General features: G+C 37.7%; 1 pseudogene across 1 annotated transcript; it reads left to right on the forward strand.

Moving 5' to 3' along the window:
• Positions 1–491: 491 nt before the first annotated feature.
• LOC306666979 (tyrosine-protein kinase RYK-like) lies at positions 492–4,488 on the forward strand (annotated as a pseudogene). The gene is made up of 3 exons: positions 492–518; positions 1,624–2,769; positions 3,569–4,488. The product of its transcript is annotated as a tyrosine-protein kinase RYK-like (transcript).
• Positions 4,489–18,929: the final 14,441 nt, after the last annotated feature.

An 18,929-nucleotide genomic window follows, 5' to 3' on the forward strand; every position in this document is an offset into this window, starting at 1 on the left:
TCATGTACAACCAGGAGAATGAGAAGTTACACTCCATCTATGTATGATGTGTCACAATGCATTCCACTGTCATGAAAAACTAATTAGAATAACAACAACAAAAGCAAACCTAAAACTAAAAAAAAAAAAAAAAAAAAAAAAAAACCAAATAATAAAGTTGAAGACCATGCAGCACAGCACAGCACAATTAATTCAGTTCATTTCAAGTGTCTAGAACAGGAAAATCCACAGAGACAGAATGTTCAATAGTAGATGTGAATTGCAATATTAACAACAGGAAAAAATTAAATAAAATGAACAGACAAGCGTGCTGAACAAATAGGCATGCCACACATAAAACAGACATAATTAGGTTGAGGGATAGGGGGGCCTCTGCAGCTACAGGGTTTATCTCCAGGTTGGCATCTGCTGTTTGGAGATGCTTAGTGATCCAGTTTCTGAGAACAGTTGGATACAAATGATACAAGTTGGAAGAACCTGAGTGAGACAAGATGAAAAGCAAAGTGGCTATTTCTAAAGTAAGGCTAGGACCCAGTGTCTGGAGTGTTGGCCCTAAGCTCTATGAGCCAGAGTTTTCCTAACTACTGGGACAACCATCTGTTCTGCTGTGAGACCCCAAGATGCAACCAGCACATTCCCACTTGGGCCACATCTTGGCTCCATTATTTTCTGAACACTTTTTTTCTTCATTCTCTGTTTTTACTTGGATTTAACAGCAGATGGTGCCAAAAGACCGGGGCACCCTCAGTAAATTCTTCACCATCAACTCCAGCCTCCTTTCTTGCCTTGCTCCACACTTCTTAGGCTTCACTGGTGAAGTCTCTTCAAATTTCCTTCCCTTGGCAAATCCTCCTACTGTCCTGTTGAAAACAATACTGGTTTTTCTATTAAAAAAATCCTTGTGCCTTATGATCAGCCACTTTAGACCACTTATAAAATAGCAATATTTGTCCTGTTTATATTCAATATATTAAAATTATTTCTTTATAAGTGAAAATGTATTCTAGGTATAAACAACTGGTTCTGGGTTTTCCATTTTACATAATTTGGTTCCTGAGTTTCAGAATACAGAACCATAGAGTCCAGAACTGAAAACTCACCAGTCAGGGCTATTACATATGCAAAATATTATTTTGGGAGAGGTTTGTCAACTCAGGAGCCAAAAGTTGGTGGATGTAAGTTAGGGAGAAGGAAAAAGTGAGAAAGGATTTTGAGTAAATAGAGCCTTGTGATGATAGAAGAAAACACACACACACACACACACACACACACACACACACACACAGAGTATGTTTTCCTCATTTTTTGAAATAAAACCTGTGGGAGTTTCTTATCCCATATTACTTTAAAAAGCAGAGCCTAAGGCAAGAATAAAAGTACAGATATTTTAATTGGAAGAAGTAAACACAAAATATATACAAAGAATCTTTGAGGTTTTATTTTATTTTGATATGTATTAGTAATTTCTTAAACTTTTTCCTGAAGTCATTATGAATAACTTTCATTCTGTGCACTGATCACAGAGATGCTTGATTTATTCTGGAAGACTTTAATATGATTTGAGGTGCTTTTCTTATTTTCCTCAGATAATTTAGACCATTTTGTTTATGTTCCCTCCTATAGTTTTTACAAAAGCATAAATCAGATAGCTCGAAGCTATTTAAGTATTACTTATATTCTGATTTACTCATTATTCCTACTCTAAGCCACCAGCCAGCAGCTGGAGGGCGGCGGCCTCCAGCTCGGGGCTGCGAGGGGCTTGGAGCCCAGGGTGGGCGGCGGTGCCGTGGGTGGCCCAGGCTTTTTCTCGATCGCTGCAGCGGCCATGCGCAGGGTGGCGTGGCTGTTGCGGCTGGGCTGTCTGCCTCCCCGGGGGCCCTCAGGGCCCCTCCGCTGCTGTTGCTCCTGCTTGTGCTGCTGCAGCTGCTGCCTGCCCCCAACGCCAATGCCTACCAGGCCCACAGACCCCTGCACTGCCATCCGTGGCCCCGGGGCCCAGCGTGAGCCTCTCTCTACCTGAGTGAGGATGAAGTGCTGATTGGTCTTGATGCAGAACTTTATTATGTTAGAAACGACCTTATCAGTCACTACTGCTCTCCCCTTTTAACCTGTTAGTACCCAGTGAGACAAATTTCCCACACTTCACTTGGCATGCGAAGTCCAAAGTTGAGTATAAGCTGGGATTCCAAGTAGACAATTTTGTGGCTACGGACATGCCCCAGGTCAACATTTCTGTTCAAGGGGAAGTTCCACGCACTTTATCAGTGTTTCGGGTCGAGCTTTCCTGCACTGGCAAAGTAGGTTCTGAAGTTATGATACTAATGCAGCTCAACTTGACAGTAAATTCTTCAAAAAATTTTACAGTCTTAAATTTTAAACGAAGGAAAATGTGTTACAAAAATGATCCTGTACATGCAGCTCCAACTACTTCTACGTGTGTGTTTTATATCAGAGTAGGGGTTTGTTGTACAGTAATATCTCTTGTAGCAATAATATTAGCTGTTTTGCACCTTCATAGTATGAAAAGGATTGAACTGGATGACAGCATCAGTGCCAGCAGTAGTTCCCAAGGGCTGTCTCAGCCATCCACCCAGACGACTCAGTATCTGAGAGCTGACACACCCAACAATGCAACTGCCTATCACCAGCTCCTCAGGTTATCCTACCTTGCAGATAGAGAAGAACAACCTGAGAAGTGTCACTCTTTTAGAGGCCAAAGTCAAGGTGAAGGATAGAGCAATATCCAGGGAGAGGATAACTCTAAAAGATGTACTCTGTCGCTGGCTCTTTGTGGTACAAAATCCGTGGATATTTGTCAGCGCTTACAGCAACAACTTGCACAGGTCTTATGGGTGGTGGACTGGAAACTGAGCTACTTCTATCTTTCTCTTTAGTGCACTGCTTTCTTGCTTGTGTGTTCATAGAGGATAGAGGAAATGAGGTTTACTTGCTTTGAGAGGAGAGAGAGAGAGACTTTGCTTAAGAGAGACTTTGAGAGAAGGACAGGCTTTGCTTAGAGCTTAGAGGAAGAGAGACTTGCTACACCTTGCTTAAGGTCTACTGCTTCTTACTGGTGCATCCTGCATCCTGTGAACTGAGGGTGCATCTACCTAAGGTGCTTCAGTGATGTGTCTCAGTTCTCTGCTCTGTGATCTGCCGTCCGCCTCTACCCCTACTCGCTGCTTCTATCGGCTAGCCACTTCTTCTGCCGTTCTGCTATCTTTTCTTTCTGCTTGCCACTTCTACTAGCTGCTGTGTTTGCTAGCTGCCCCTGCTTTTTCCTACTAGCTGCTGCTCTGTGGCGCTGTCTCACTCCGCCTACGCTTATATCACCTCCAGGTGATATATCACCTCCAGGAGGCAGAGAGCAGGGCCACGCCTCTTACACAAAGATTAGCAAGATGCTAGATATCCGAGCAGGCACAATTAGGAGTGCTTGAGAACACATGCGCATACATTGTGTGCGTGGACGACAAATCACCTGAGTGTGCTTATGTCAATTAACCTCCTCGCTGCCGATGTGATCAGGCGCCACCCTGGCGTGGTCAACATGGCACAGCCCCCAACAGTACTCCAAGAAGGTACTTTTGGATGTATTTTCCATGGGATTTTAGTAGATGAAAAAGATCCAAATAAAGAAAAACCAACATTTGTGAAAACAGTTAAAGATTAAGATTCTGAAATTCAAGTGACAATGACGCTCACTGAAAGTTGCAAGCTGCGGGGTCTTCTCACAGAAATCTTTTTCCTATTCCTCACGTGTGTATAGAAGAAGGAGAAAAGCCCATCGTGATACTGCTTTACATGAATTGGGGGAATCTTAAATTGCTTTTACAGCAGTGCAAATTAGTAGAGGCCAATAATCCACAGGCAATTTCTCAAGATCTGGTACACATGGCTATTCAGATTGCCTGTGGGATGAGCTACCTGGCCAGAAGGGAAGTCATCCATAAAGACCTGGCTGCTAGGAACTGTGTCATTGATGACACACTCCAGTTAAGATCACAGACAATGCCCTCTCCAGAGACTTGTTCCCCATGGACTATCATTGCCTGGGGGACAATGAAAACATGCCTGCTCCATGGATGGCTCTTGAGAGTTTGGTTAACAATGAGTTCTCCAGCACTAGTGATGTGTAGGCCTTTGGAGTGATCTTGTGGGAGCTCATGACTCTGGACCAGGCGCCTATGTGGACATTGACCTCTTTGAGATGGCTGCATATCTGAAAGATGATTACAGAATAGCCCAGCCAATCAACTGTCCTGATAAACTATTTGCTGTGATGGTCTGTTGCTGGGCACAGATCTGGAGGAGAGGCCCAAGTTCCAGCACTTAGTCCAGTGTCTCACAGAGTTCCATTCTATGTCTGACTGCCCTCACAGTCCCTCAGCCTCAGAAGAAGTGCCTGTCATGGACACTTCATACACAGCACAACACCAGCAGAAGCACAGTTGTCTTCCAGAATGCCGTGCCTTAGGAATGCTTTAGAATCTGAACTTTTAAAGACAGACTTAATATGGAATATTTTCTAGACACCATTTTTAATAGATTAAACTGAAAGGGATTTTATAAATTTTTTGGCCCCAAAATTTTAAAACAGTGACTTTGGACTAGGGGGTGCATTCTTAAAAATAAACAGTTTTTAAATTGTTTAGACACAAATAGTTGGAATAGCTATTTTAGTGCCAACTGCTTTTTATTTTTTTACTTCATCAAAGTGGTGACTCACCTTTAAAGTTATAATTTTATTTTTATCACTACTCTTGGGAATGGTTTGTCTTCAAGATGCAGTACTTTTAGGAAAGGAAAAACAACACAAAAAGATGTCTGATTTGCCTTGTACAAGAAAAGGCAGTGATGGAAGAAGAAACAAAAATGAGAAAAAGAAGAATTTTTGAAAAAAGTTATTGGAAGCAAGCCGCCCTTTTAAGTGAAATTGTTTATTTTTAAATTTTTTAGTGAAAAGGAGATCTGCTTTCTTATCTTGGGGGAAGCAGGAACAGAGTTCATAGCACCTTAAATTTGTCAGAAATTAATTTTCTTATGAGCCAGAAGTGGGTTTGGGGCAGATTAGTAGGAAGCAATGGTAATTTTATTTATTTTTACTCTCTGGGAAAGGAGATAATGCAGTTCCAGAAAGTTAATCATGTTTCGAAGGTTAAGATTCCCCCCCTTTTTTTTTTTTCTTTTAAAGATTCCTTTTTGTTGCACCTAGAATAGTGCTATGCACAGCGTGGGTGCTTGAGTTGTTATCGTTTCTATTTTTAAATTGTAATCTGGTACATTTGTGCTTATCTTTAAGGTTGACTTGTTTTTTTTTTTTTTAAAAAAAAACACTTGAAAAATTAAAGGATTTGTTTTATTTTATGACAGTATGGAAAATATTGTTTATAACTTGTAATTGGTTAATGTGTCTCCTGCATCTTTGAACATTCAGCAGCTTGATGGTCAAAAAAAAAAAAATGATGTTGGCCATGGGTTTATCATAAATAGTCTTTACAATGTTGAGGTATATTCCTACACTCCCTATTTTTTTCTAGTGTTTTGAGCATGAAGGGGTGTTGTATTTTGTCAAATGCTTTCTCTACATCTATTGAAATAATCATGATTCTTAACCATAAGTCTATTGATGTGATGAATTACATTTATTGATTTCCAGATGTTGAACCAACCTTGCATCCCTGGGTTAAACCCCATTTGATCATGGTGCACTATCTTTTTAATATATTTTTGTATGCTATTTGTCAGAATTTTTAAGGATTTTTGTGTTTATATTCACCAGGAATATTGGTCTAAAGTTTTCTTTCCTTGATGTGCCTTTATCCAGTTTTGGATCAGAGTGATACTAGCTTCATAGAATGAACTTGGAAGGGTTCCCTCCTTTTCTATTTCCTGGATTACTTTGAGGAGTATTGGTATAAGTTTTTCTTAGGAGGTCTTATAGAACTCAGCTGAGAATCTGTCTGTTCCTGGGCCTTCTGGGTTAGTAGGCTTTTTATGACTTCTTCTATTTCATTGCTTGCAGTTGATCTGTTTAGATTGTGTATGCCTTCCTGGTTCAGTTTGGGAGGATAATATGTCTTTAGAAATTTGTTGATGTTTTCAAGACTTTCTATTTTGTTAGAGTATAGATTTTCAAAGTAGTTCTAATTATTTATTTCAATATTGTCTGTCATATTTCCTTTTTCATCACAAATTTTAGTGATTTAAGTTTTCTCTCTCCTCTTTGTTAGTGTAGCTAAGGGTTTATCTATTTTGTTTACTTTTTCAAAAACCAACTTTTTGTTTTGTCAATTTTTTGAATTGTTTCTTTTGCTTCAATTTCATTGATTTTAACTCTGATTATAATTATTTCTTGTCTTCTACTACTTTTGCTGTTATTCTGTTCTTCTTTCTCTAGGGCTTTGAGCTGTAATGTTAGGTTATTTAGTTGTTGACTTTTTTTCTTTTAATGTATGAGCTCCATGCAATGAATTTTCCTCTTAGTACTACTGCTTTGAAAGTATCCCAGAGAGTTTGATATGTTGTATCATTGTTCTTGTTTACCTCTAAGAATTGTTTCAGTTCCTCCCTGATGTCTTCTGTAATCATTATATCATTCAATAGCATATTACTTAGTCTCCAGGTATTGGAGTAGTTTTTGTTTTTTATTTTGGCATTGATTTCTAATTTCATTCTATATAATCTGATAGAATACAAGTGATATCTCTTTTTTTTTTTTTTTTTTTTGCATTTACTAAGGGCTGCTTTGTGGCATAACATGTGGTCTACTTTAGAGAAGGATCCATGTGCTGCTGAGAAGTGTATTTGCTCACTGATGAATGGAATATTCTATATATGTCTGTAGAGTCTAAGTTATTGATTATGTTATTGAGTTCTATAATTTCTTTGTTTAGTCTTTGTTTGGAAGATCTATCCAGTGGTTACAATGGTGTGTTAAAGTCACCCAGATTTATTGTGTTGTGGTTTATTTGATTCCTGGAATTGAAAATAATTTGTTTGATGTACATGAATGCACGTTATTTGGGGCATAAATATTTATGATCGTTGTCTTCCTGATTTATGGTTCCCTTAAGCAGTATGAAATGTCCTTCTTTATCCCTTCTTACTAACTTTGACTTGAAGTCCACTTTATCTACTATAAGGACGGAAACCCCCACTTATTTACTGAGTCAATGTGCATGGTATATTTTTTCCTATTCTTTCATCTTTAGCCTCTGAATGTCCTTTTATATAAGATGAGTCTCTTGAAGGCAGCATATTGTTGGGCCTTTCCTTTTAATCCTATTTGTGAGTCTATGTCTTTTGGTTGATGAGTTTATGCAATTAACATTCAGTGTAATTATTGTGCTATGATTTGTATTCCTTATCATTTTGGCTTAGTTTTGGTTTCTAACTTGACTTGGTTTCTCCTTTGACTGTTTTTTCCCCCTTTAAGGTAGTTCCTCCCTTTTCTGACCTACATTGTTGTTTTTCATTTTCTCCTCAGGGAATATTTTGCTGAGAATATTCTGTAGTGCTAGCTTTCTATTTGTAATTTTTTTTTTAACTTTTGTTTATCATGGGAGGGTTTTATTTCATCTTCAATTCAGGTTAGTTTTGCTGGTTATAAAATTCTTGGTTGGTAACCTTGTTACAAGGCTCTTTCAGAACTTGAAACATGTTTTTCCAGGTTCTTCTAGCTTTTAGGGTCTGAGTTGAGAAATCTGCTAATATCCATATTGTTTTCCCCCTATATGTAATCTGATGCTTTCCTCCCGCTGCCTTTAAAATCCTATTTTTATGTTGTATGTGAGACATTTTCATTATAATGTGCCTTGGTGTGGATCTGTTATAATTTTGTGCATTTGGGGTTCTGTAAGCATCTTGTATTTGATTTTCCATTTCATTTTTCAGGTTTGGGAAATATTCTGATATTATTTCTTTGAATAGGTTGTTCATTCCTTTGGTTTGTATCTCTGCCTTCCTCAATCCTGAAAATTCTTAAATTTGGTCTTTTCATGACATCTTATAGTTCTTGGATGTTCTGTTTGTAATTTCTTACCATCTTCTCTGTTTTGTCAACTTTATTTTCAAGATTAAATATTTTGTCTTCATTGTCTGAGGTTCCGTCTTCTAAGTGATCTAGTCTATTGATGATGCTTTGCGTTGAGTTTTTTATTTGGTTTATTGTTTCCTTCATTTCAAGGATTTCTGGGTTTTTTTTGTTTGTTTGTTTGTTTTCAGAATCTGTATCTCTTTGTTGAAATGATTTTTTGCTTCCTGCAGTTGCTCTTTCAACTTATTGGAGTGACAATTTATTGCCTGCATTTGCTGTCTTATCTCATCCTTTGCTTCATGAATCATTTTAATTATGTATTTCTGAACTCCTTTTCTGACATTTCTTCTACCATGCTGTCACTGGATTCTATTAATATAGAATCTTGGTTTGTTTGGAACACTTTCATCCCTTGTTTTTTCATGCTGTTCATTTAGCTTTCCCTCTAGCAGTGCAGATCTGGGGTGTTTCAGTTTCCCTCCTATAGGCTTATAGTGACCCTTCAGGCTTCCAAACCTCTTCTTTAAAGGGGAGATCAATATTAGTAGCACTGACAATATGCAGCCCTAAACCATATAGCCCTTATGAAGACATTAACAATATTGTCATAACAAACAGAGAGGATGAGTTCAATTATTATCTACAGTATAGCAAATAGGTTTGCAATGAGGTCTGCAGTTTCTAATGGAAGACAGAGGATGGGGAGGGGTGTAAGATATAAGTGTTAATGGGATAAAAAATAGAATATAGAAGTTCTAGATCATAGGACAAGTGAAAGCGTAATCAAAAGAAGTTGGTTGTTAGTGTGAGAAAAGGGAGAAAGAGACTTTGAGGAAACAGGTAAACGAAAGGAAAATAGAGAGCAAGAAAAATAAAAAAAATTAAAACTTAAATATTTCAAAAAGAAGAAAAAAATATACACTATAACAGTCATATACTATTTAAATCTCCTAGTCTTCAATAGCCTGATGCATGAGAGGTACCCGACAATGAGCTTCCAGTCTCCAGCAGGTATCTCAGGATGGGATTGACCCCACCTAAAGATGGCTGCTTCTGCTTCGAGAATAATACGAGATGGCCACACTGGCTTCCAAATGTGTTGGCAAATGGGGAGCTACATCACAGAGCATGGGTGCTGAGCCCATGTGGGATGCTGTCAGTAGGGCTGAGGAGTCCTGCAGATATTGTGACTGTGGACTTTCAGGCAACAGCAGGCAGCTGACATCCACTGGCAGTCTGCAGGTGATCTGCAAGCTACCAGCGGATGATCAGCAGGTGGACCTCGGGCGGTGGTGATAGGTAGGTAAAAGGCAGGTGATGGATAAGCAAAGGCAGGCAAATGGGCAAATGGTGGATGGTAGGTGGCAGTCAGTGAGCAATCTGCACTCAAAAAGTAGTTGATATGCTGGCAGACTGTGGGTGATTGAAGTGGACAAATGGAGTAAATAGCAGGGAATTGATGAGCAGAAAATACCATCTCACAGATAAACAGCTTATCCTCTGCTTAAAACTGGAGTTATGGAGCGACAAGGAATGGGCCTCCCTCTAGTCTTCCATCTTGGATCTCCCAACAATGTATTTTTCTTAAAATGGTCAGAAGTGATTTATGTTTTGTACAATTGAAGGACCCTGAGATACTACATATACTAAATATATGGTATCACTTTCTTTTTAAATTTTATTTGTTCTAATTAGTGGTATCACTTTCAAAGTATTAAATACCAATAAACACATCGAATCCTCCCTAAATCATTAATAGTCTCTCTGGGACTCTGATGTTCACAGTGATAACTGCAGGGCAGAATGCTATGTAGAACTATCTTCACACTGGCAGGAACTGGTATACTGCAGGTTAGCTGAGCTCCTCCTCAATATAGAGGTGGATCCCAAATCCTGAGGGACACAGCTTGCTTTGTGAACTTCTCATTTTGGTGAGATATCATATGAACTCTGATGCTCAATCTCTTTGGGAAAGCTGGGTGTGTTTGAGGAGAGTATGAGAAGGGGCTCACAATTCTGCCCTCTTTGTTCTCTTACTTTATGAGACTGGAAAATACTCTCACTGATATGCAGAGACAACAGGCTGAAAGCAGAATCTAATATAGAGCAAGTGCCAAAAGATAATGCTTCAGGTTTATGCTTCTATGCTCCTTTATTTCCTCAAAGTAATAGGAAAGTTCCATATTAGGCTAAGATCAGAGGCAGATAGAGATACTGCCACAGTAACAGTAAGGGAGAGAAACAGACTGGTAGAAAATAAAGAGAGAGAGAGAGAGAGAGAGTGCTGGGGTTGTGGCTCAGTGGTGGAGTGCTTGCCTAGCATGTGTGAGGCACTGGGTTCAATCCTTAGCACCACATATAAATAAATGAATGTGAAGGTCCATCAACAAATTTACATATATATATATATACACACATACAGAGAGAGAGGAGGGGGAGGGATGGGGGACATAGGAATTCTCAACTTAGAGCCCATTAAGCAGTAGTGTGGGAGTCCTAGACATTTAGTTGGCATCTAAAACAAGGACGGTCTTGTGAAACGGAGTCTTGTGGTATGTGATGCTAACTCCAGATAGATAATGTCAGAAATGAATTGAAATGTAGGATACTCAGCTGGTATATGCAGAATTGGAGAATTTGTTATTGATGAGAAGAACCTACATGTTTAGTGTTGGAAGAGCATGAGATAGAAAAATTGTTTTATCAGAATTTAGATTTGCTAGGGCATCCATGGCTCACAGAAACATGTGATTTGGGAAGGGAAGTAAGGAAAGTGCAGGGAAAAAGTAAGCTTTGACTCCTGAGTAGCCACATGGACACTTATGGTATGGAAAAGCAACTGGGCTGTGATTTGCTACTCTAGGTAAAAGTTACCAATGGAATTTAGAGATGGACCCAGGGAGTAGTTAGGCTGGATGTATAAGCAAATGCAAACTATTAAGGAAAAAAAAATGTGTGTGTGTGTGTGTGTGTGTGTGTGTGTGTGTGTATATATATATACATATATATATATATAACCTCTTGGTTATTGTGATCCATAACAGCAAAAATGAAATTCCAAATGAATGCTAGGTCAGAACTTGGTGCTTGACTATGCTTAGATTTTGTTGAATCTGAACTCCAAAAATTAACTTCAAAGCCACTCCCTAAAGGAGATAGTATGCTGGTACAGGGAGAGTACCTTTAGGACCTCTGATTACCAAAAAGGTAGTAAACATAGGGAAGGGAGCACCAACAAATTATCAAGATGTGGGGGGTACAGTGTGAAGGATTGTTTCATTTGGTAGATAACTATCATCAGCTTCCTGAAGAATCTTTACTAATGTGATTTTTTAAATTAGCTAATTTTGGGGTACTCCCTGGTTTTAAATTATACAGTAGAAACATGTGGATAGAGTTTCCATAGCTAAAACTATTTAACAATTCCCTGAGTACATATAATTTAAACACAAATTATTCTCCAGGGAGCAACTAGACAAAAGTTAGAGAGAGAGAGAAAGATAGAGAAAGATCTGTTTACCCAATGAAGTGGTCTGTCTCTTTCCTCCTTTAAATAACAAGTAGAACACTCACTCTAGATAAAGCAGCTGGCATGTTTCACATGCAAGCCATGTGGCATTATGATAAGTGGGATATTCATCCATTGAATGTGTCAATTATGGCAAATGCTGTGATTAAGGGGGTCCCCTTGTTATGGGAACCCCATATAATCTTCCTGCTACAAAATTGAGCAATGGTCTGAGAATCCTTATTGAATTCGCCATCTCATTTTCCCTTATGGGTTTGTTCTTATAGATCCTATTAGAAACATTAAATTAATTAACAAGAGAATGGGAAGATTCAAAGGATAGTCAAGGAACTCTTGGTAGGAAAATGGAAATGTTTAAATAATTATTATACAATAATTTGTATAACAAATATTGATAGGGATGAATCCAGGAGGCAAAAGAGAGAAGATAATCATAGAACTTCTCCTGGCAGGGTGGAAATATTAGATGGTCATTAAAAAACAAAAAGTTGTACCCCTTTTGTGTACAATGAATCACAATGCATTCTGTAAAAATAAAAAACAGCAAAATGTACTTTGGTAGATAATAATGTACTATATATTTTTAAAATTTTTTTTTTACAGACTGCATTTTGATTCATTGTACACGAATGGGGTATATCTTTTCATTTCTATGGTTGTGCACGATGTAGATTCATACTATTTGTGTAATCATACATGTACATGGGGTAATGATGTCTGTCTCATTCCACCATTTTTTATACCCCACTCCCTCTTATTTCCCTCTATATAATCTAAAATTATATATTTAAAAAAATGTAAATATGATTAATCAACAAACATATGAAAAAATGTTCAACATCTTTAGCAATCAGAGAAATGCAACTTAAAACTACTCTAAGATTTCATCTCACCCCAGTCAGAATGGCAATTATCAAGAATACCAGTAACAATAAATGTTGGTGAGGATGTAAGGAAAAAGGATGTAAGGAAAAGGAAACACTCCTACATTGTTAGTGGGAATGCAAATTGGTGCAAACATTATGGAAAGGACTATGGAGATTCCTCAGAAAACTTGTAATATAACCACCATTTGGCCCAGTTACCCCACTCCTTGGTTTATACCCAAAGGACCTAACATCAGCATATTACAGTGATGCAGCCACATCAATGTTTACAGCAGCTTAACTCACATTAGTGAAACTATGGAACCAACTTAGGGCCCTTCAACAGATGGATGGATAAAGAAAATGTGATATATATACACAATGAAATATTACTTAGTTATAAAGAAGAATGAAATGATGGTGTTTGCTGGTAAATGAGTGGAGTTGAAAAATATCATGCTAAGCAAAATATGCCAATCCCCCAAAACTAAAGGTCAAATATTTTCTCTGATAAGTGAATGCTAATTCATAATGAGGGATGGGGGCTAGGGAAGAATAGAGTTACTTCAGATTAGGTACAGGGGAGTGAAGGGTGGGGAGGGGCCATGAGGACAGGAAGGATAGTAGAATGAATCAGACATTATTACCCTTTGTACATATATAACTATACATCATATACAAACAGAATGAGAAATTATACTCCATCTATGTATGAAGTATCAAAGTACATTCTACTGTCATGTAAAACTAGTTAGGACAAATAAAAAAAGGTTCAAAGGAAAAAGAAAGGTTTTGAAAATTTTTAACCATAAAGAAATGACAAGTGTATGAGAATTCAGATATATTTGTACTGATTTGAACATTACACAATATATACATGTGTCAAAACATCACATAATATACCATCAATATGTTAATTTTTATGTCAATTAAAAATGGACATTGATGGGACTAAAACAAAAACCTTAATAGAGCACTCTGAAAGGTCGAGTGGCCCTAAGGGAGTTCTTCCAAGTCCCCAACATTGAAGGGTTCCAAACAAGTTTAGATTGTTCCAGTTTGGAGAAATTTAAAAATCCAAGAGGCAAAGGCTGCAATGAGAAATGTGGTCTCAAATTTTCTGGAGTAATCATTAGGCAGATTAAGTTGATAAAATCTCATATAAGAGCTAGAGTCACTTAACTCTACTCCTCAACGGGGACCCAAATCCTGTTATACATGGTAGGATAAAATGATCAGAAGGTGGAAAATAAAAGTTTGTGTGACATCTTGACATATGAAACCCATACACCATGGTACATTCACCATTGATGAAATTCTAACAGGAGATACAGAAATATAAGAGTTGGTAAGACTAAGATGGAGGCTTGGATTAAAGTTGAAAAGTTGAAATAGGTTTTATGTGAAGATGTTGTCTCCTTTACCTGAATATCTTATGGGAATGGATTTTATGTTTGGGGAATAATATTAACAAAACTCAATCCTGTTGGTGAAGACACAATGGAGGCCACAGTTAACAATACAAGCCTGACGTAGTATTAAGATCACAGTTGGAAGAACAATCGGTACATTTGAAATGGGTGTGTATCATTGATCTGACTGTGGTACATGTGAAGTGGTTGTGTATCTTTGATCTGATTGTGTTATGGGGGTGGCCATTTTATCTGATTGGTGAGTGCTTCTCCTACTTAGTGTTTCCTTTCAGGCAATATTAATTAGACCTGATAAATGAAAACCATAAGATTGAGTTCCAACAGCATAGAGTAGAAGTTGGAGTGCAGGTATTGACAAATTCATAATGGAGCATGGACTGGTGCTGTGACAAAAACTTGAGAGCACCTCCTAGCAACAACCGTTGGGATGCTAAAGAATTTGCATCTGTGGGACAATTCACTAACTTGCTATTGGACATTAAACTACGCCTATGATTGAAGGGTATTAAACAATCTTAAAACCTGAAGAACTCTTTAGTGATGTTGGACAAACACTCTATTGGGAAAGGCAATGTCTGGAAGAGCACTGTAATAACATGGGAATGATGTATATAGGAGCACACTATCAGGGAAATGCAAGGAGGTTTATGCTATATCTGTGAGCTGGGAACTTCTTTTCCTCTATGACTGATTTTAGAATCACCTCAGGTGCTATCAGAACTTATTTCCACTTGTACAGTGGCCTAGGAACAACTTTTGACTGACAAACACATTACTGCTTGGTTGTTCAAAGTAGTTAGCATGGCAGTTTCAAGATAAACAGTATCCTATTTGGAAAGCCATAACATTAAGACCAGTGAATGGAAAAACTCTAAAGAAGATAAGAATAAATTGGCTCAATGGGGGTGAACTGAATGCTATTTTTCTAGAAGTGATGGAAGAACTGAACAATGGTAAATGCTCCTGTATTTGGATTTTTCCTGATTTATAGGCAGTGGCCTATAGCTTGGATATATGGAAAGACAAAAAGGCAATGGAAAATCAGCCTTTTAAAGAGATATCTCTATGGGGCCTAGTTCTCTGACAGTAATCATGGGAATTTGAGGACAAAGTAGGACATATCAATGCCCATCACAAAGAACCATTTTCTAGATTAAGAAGGTGAATGGAATCAAAGAGTGGTTATCCCGGTATGCTCGCTGTAAGTAGCCACCAGGGTCCATGAATTGGGTGCACTACAATAATGCAGAGATAGACTGAATTAAGATATATTTCTCTGGCACCATCCAAAGCACAAAAGACAGATAAAAGCTGTTCTATTTGCCAAGAAAAGAGACCACAGATAACTATTTGGCATATTCCCAAGGGGAAGGCACTAAATATGGATTGTGAATCAGGCTGATGCTGGTTATCTCTGGAGGACTGCAAATGGATCTTGAGAGGGACACACAATCTTCACTGGACTTTGCTTACTGATAGTAGATGTAAATGCTTAGAGTGCTAGGAAAGGACAGGAACAAAAGAAACATTGTACTAATTGTAACAGACTATTATCATTTATTCAGACCAAGAAATATGCTTTATAGCTCATAATATCCATCAATGGGCACAGAGATAACTTCCTTAGAATAACAGTTTGATAGAAAATTAGAAAGGACAATTGAAACATTTGTTGTCTAAGCATGAAAGGCTGACTTATTTTTTCTTTCTTTTTAAGATTTGGAGAAAGGGTGTAGAATAATGATGGTGTTAGGTCATAGCTAGCAATGAGCAGTGAAATGCAGGCAAGGTCACAAGTATTCTTTTAATTACTCTAGGGAATTCTTTAAACTACTTCCAAAGTAGATGAGAAAGCAAAGGGTGGTAGTTAATTTGTAGAAAATAAACAGAAGCAAGGGAGCTAGTTGGAAATAATATTAAAGGAAAAGAATTAATGGGACTTACGCTTGACAGGGTCCATTGATGTTGACGAAAAGCTAGGAATTATGCTATAAGTGTATCCAATTGTCTGGGAAGGAAGATTCCTTTCACAGTGCAGGCACACTAAGGTAACTTCTGACTAGCTATTGACCCAGCACCCACATTAACATGGGATTGACTTGTAGATGAAGCCCCTCTAAATAGGATGGCCACCATGACAGTTCCAGAGGACCAGTGAAGGTCAAAAACTTCACTACCTGACATGCAGGAAGAGTTGAACACCTGATTGGCAAAGAGTACAGAAGGTGGTCCCCAGTTCTCTTGGTAGACATCAAACAGTAATAAACTTGGAAACAGCATTGTCTCCTTTGTTTTCTGCTCGGAGACAGCCCACTCTCTCTTGTGAGAGTGCTCTCTGCTGAAGCCTCATTTTACTTTTACTTTCACCTCATTTTCACTTATAGTAAAGTTCTCTTGCATGACTTTTGGTGTCTGACTTTAAATTCTCTTTTGTTGGAACATAAGAATCATGGTTTGGACTTTCAGCTCCCTGCTTTTCTGTGAAAACAGTATGGTGACTCTTATCAATGGTGTGGGGTATTGTATGTGGAAATACTTTTTCCCCCTTTCTTTCTTCCCTAGATTACTTTCCCCCCCCTAAAGGATGGAGTATTTGCAGGACCATGATTATAAGTACTAGAAAGAGGATGATTCCCAAATAAGAATCTGTAACTATATTTTTAAACCTTTGTATTTGAATTCCTAAGGTTCTCATTGGGCAGAGTCTGCTTTCACCCTATCTGGCATAATTGGGGTTATGAGGAAATGTGGCTGTACTGCCTACTAGTCAGAATAGCCCAATAGTTCTGTGCCTATGTAAACTTACCTTATCTAAATAGGAGCGGATGCAGGGGGAAACACTTGGTGGACTAGTTTTACTATCTACCGTTGGGAGCAGCACAGTTACTGACTAAATGTTCCCTTCAAAAGTGGAGAACTTTGGTGTAAATGAAGAAAAGATGGGACAGTAGTTGAGAGTATAGCAATGAACAAACGGGTTCCATGACGAGGGAATACAATATTACATTAATGCCTAGAAAAAGTCTCAAAGCAGGAGATGAAATTGTCTCCTAGCTCAATTTTATCAGATGCTTGAAAAGGTCAAACCATAGGTTGACTCTTCAAATGAATACCTGTAACCCTGGTAGCTTGGCTGGTAGCTATTTTCATACAATAGGATGGTGGACTTGGACAAATTGATAATGACTGAATGGGGACTCTAGTAATGCACCAGTAACTTATTTTTGTTCTTTTTTGAGGTACTGGGGATTGAACTTAGGGTCTTGAATATATTAGGCAAGCACTTTGCCATGAAGCTTTATCCCAACCCCTTTAAAGCAAATATTTTGAGATATGGTCTCACATAGTTGCCCAGGATGATCTTGAAATTTCAATCCTCCAACCTTGGCCTCCCAAGTAGCTGGGATTATAAACAACCACACTGGCTATACCAGTGTCTTTTAATTGTTATGACCTTTTCATTATAAAAGACCAGGGCATAGCCTATAGTCTACAAGTTTTATATCTGGTCTTTGTACCCAGGTCTTGGGAGACAGATTACAAAGCTCTAGGAGTTTACTGAATAATAGGATTGTCTTTTGTTATTCACAAGGAATTTCTTTTGACCACACTTGAATTATGGTAATGGTGACTTCCCTGAGGCCCCTAGACAGCTTAAGCAAAGGTGTGATAACCAGAAATACAAATGATTAGAATTTTCAATCTTACTTATTGACCTCTGGGAAAGGGGTGAGGACTGGAGATAAAGTTCTGTAAAAACTCTTCAACAAGGAATTTAATGAACTTCCTGGTGCTTGAATGCTTCATTGTGCTGAAAGGATGATGTGCTCAGAGAAGGAATGGAATCCCCACAACAACCTCCCCTCAAATACCTGGCCCTATACATCTCTCCTATCCGGATGTTCCTATGCATCCTTTATAATAAATAATTAATTTATAATAAATATTTATAATATTTATACTAAAAATTAATATTAAATATTAAATTTATATTTAAATATTAAATTTTTTATTTAATATAAAATTTATAATAAATATTAAATGTAAAATACTAATAATATATTGAATTTTGCCATAATTTAAAACTTCTCAAAAATCATCAAGACAGTAAAAAGAAAAGCCATGGAATGTGAGAAAATACTCAGAGCACCTACATATGCCCAAAGGTTTACATTCACAACTCAAAAATAAAAATATAAACAATTCAATTTTTAAAATAGCAAATGACACAAATAAATACCTCACTAAAGAAAATATGCAAATGACAAGTAAGAACACTGAACAGTACTGGACACAATTAGTCATCGGGAAATACAATGGTAAAACCACAAAGAGATGGCAGTACAGAGACATCGGAATGATTAAAATAAGAAAGTCTGACAATATCAAATTTTGGAGAGGATATGAAATGATCCAACCTTGTTTATATTGCTGGTACAATTATAAAATAGCACAGCCACCCAGGGAAACCTTTTTCTTTTTCAGTTTTCAAAGCAGTTATACATAGGTATATCCTATGACCCAAAAATTCTACTCCTAAGGTATTTGTCCCAGAGAAATAAAAATATTTGTCTACAAAAAATGGTCATTGCAGTTTTAATTATAATATCAAAACCATAGAAAAACAACATGATACTTTAGCTTATTTCTTTCTGCCCATGAATGCTTTGGTTGTGTCTAGGTTAGTCGTATAAAGAGTTTGAATAGCCGTGGAAGTTTTTCATGCAGGATTGAGCTTTGAAATAAGTGATGAGAACCTGAGGAGGTTTTTGAGAATGGAAAATGCTCATGGACTACGTGGTAAGAAAAGATCCAAATACCAAAGCACACCAGAGGCCTTGGGTTGGTCATGAGTACCACTGGGGGGATGTGGGTGCAGGCCACAAAAGGTGGGTGGAAGTGTTGTAGAGGGAAGCCTTAAGTGAAGATTCTCAGATTATCTCCCCACTTAACTATGAAAAAAGATTGTAATGGTAGCATTTCAAAAGATACTAAAGGGGTGACATCAGCATGATGTCAACAACACACATACACACAAGTATCTTTTTGACAAAAATCTACCT

This window comes from Sciurus vulgaris (genome assembly GCF_902686455.1).
Source record: "Sciurus vulgaris genome assembly, chromosome: 7".
Taxonomy (NCBI): domain Eukaryota; kingdom Metazoa; phylum Chordata; class Mammalia; order Rodentia; family Sciuridae; genus Sciurus; species Sciurus vulgaris.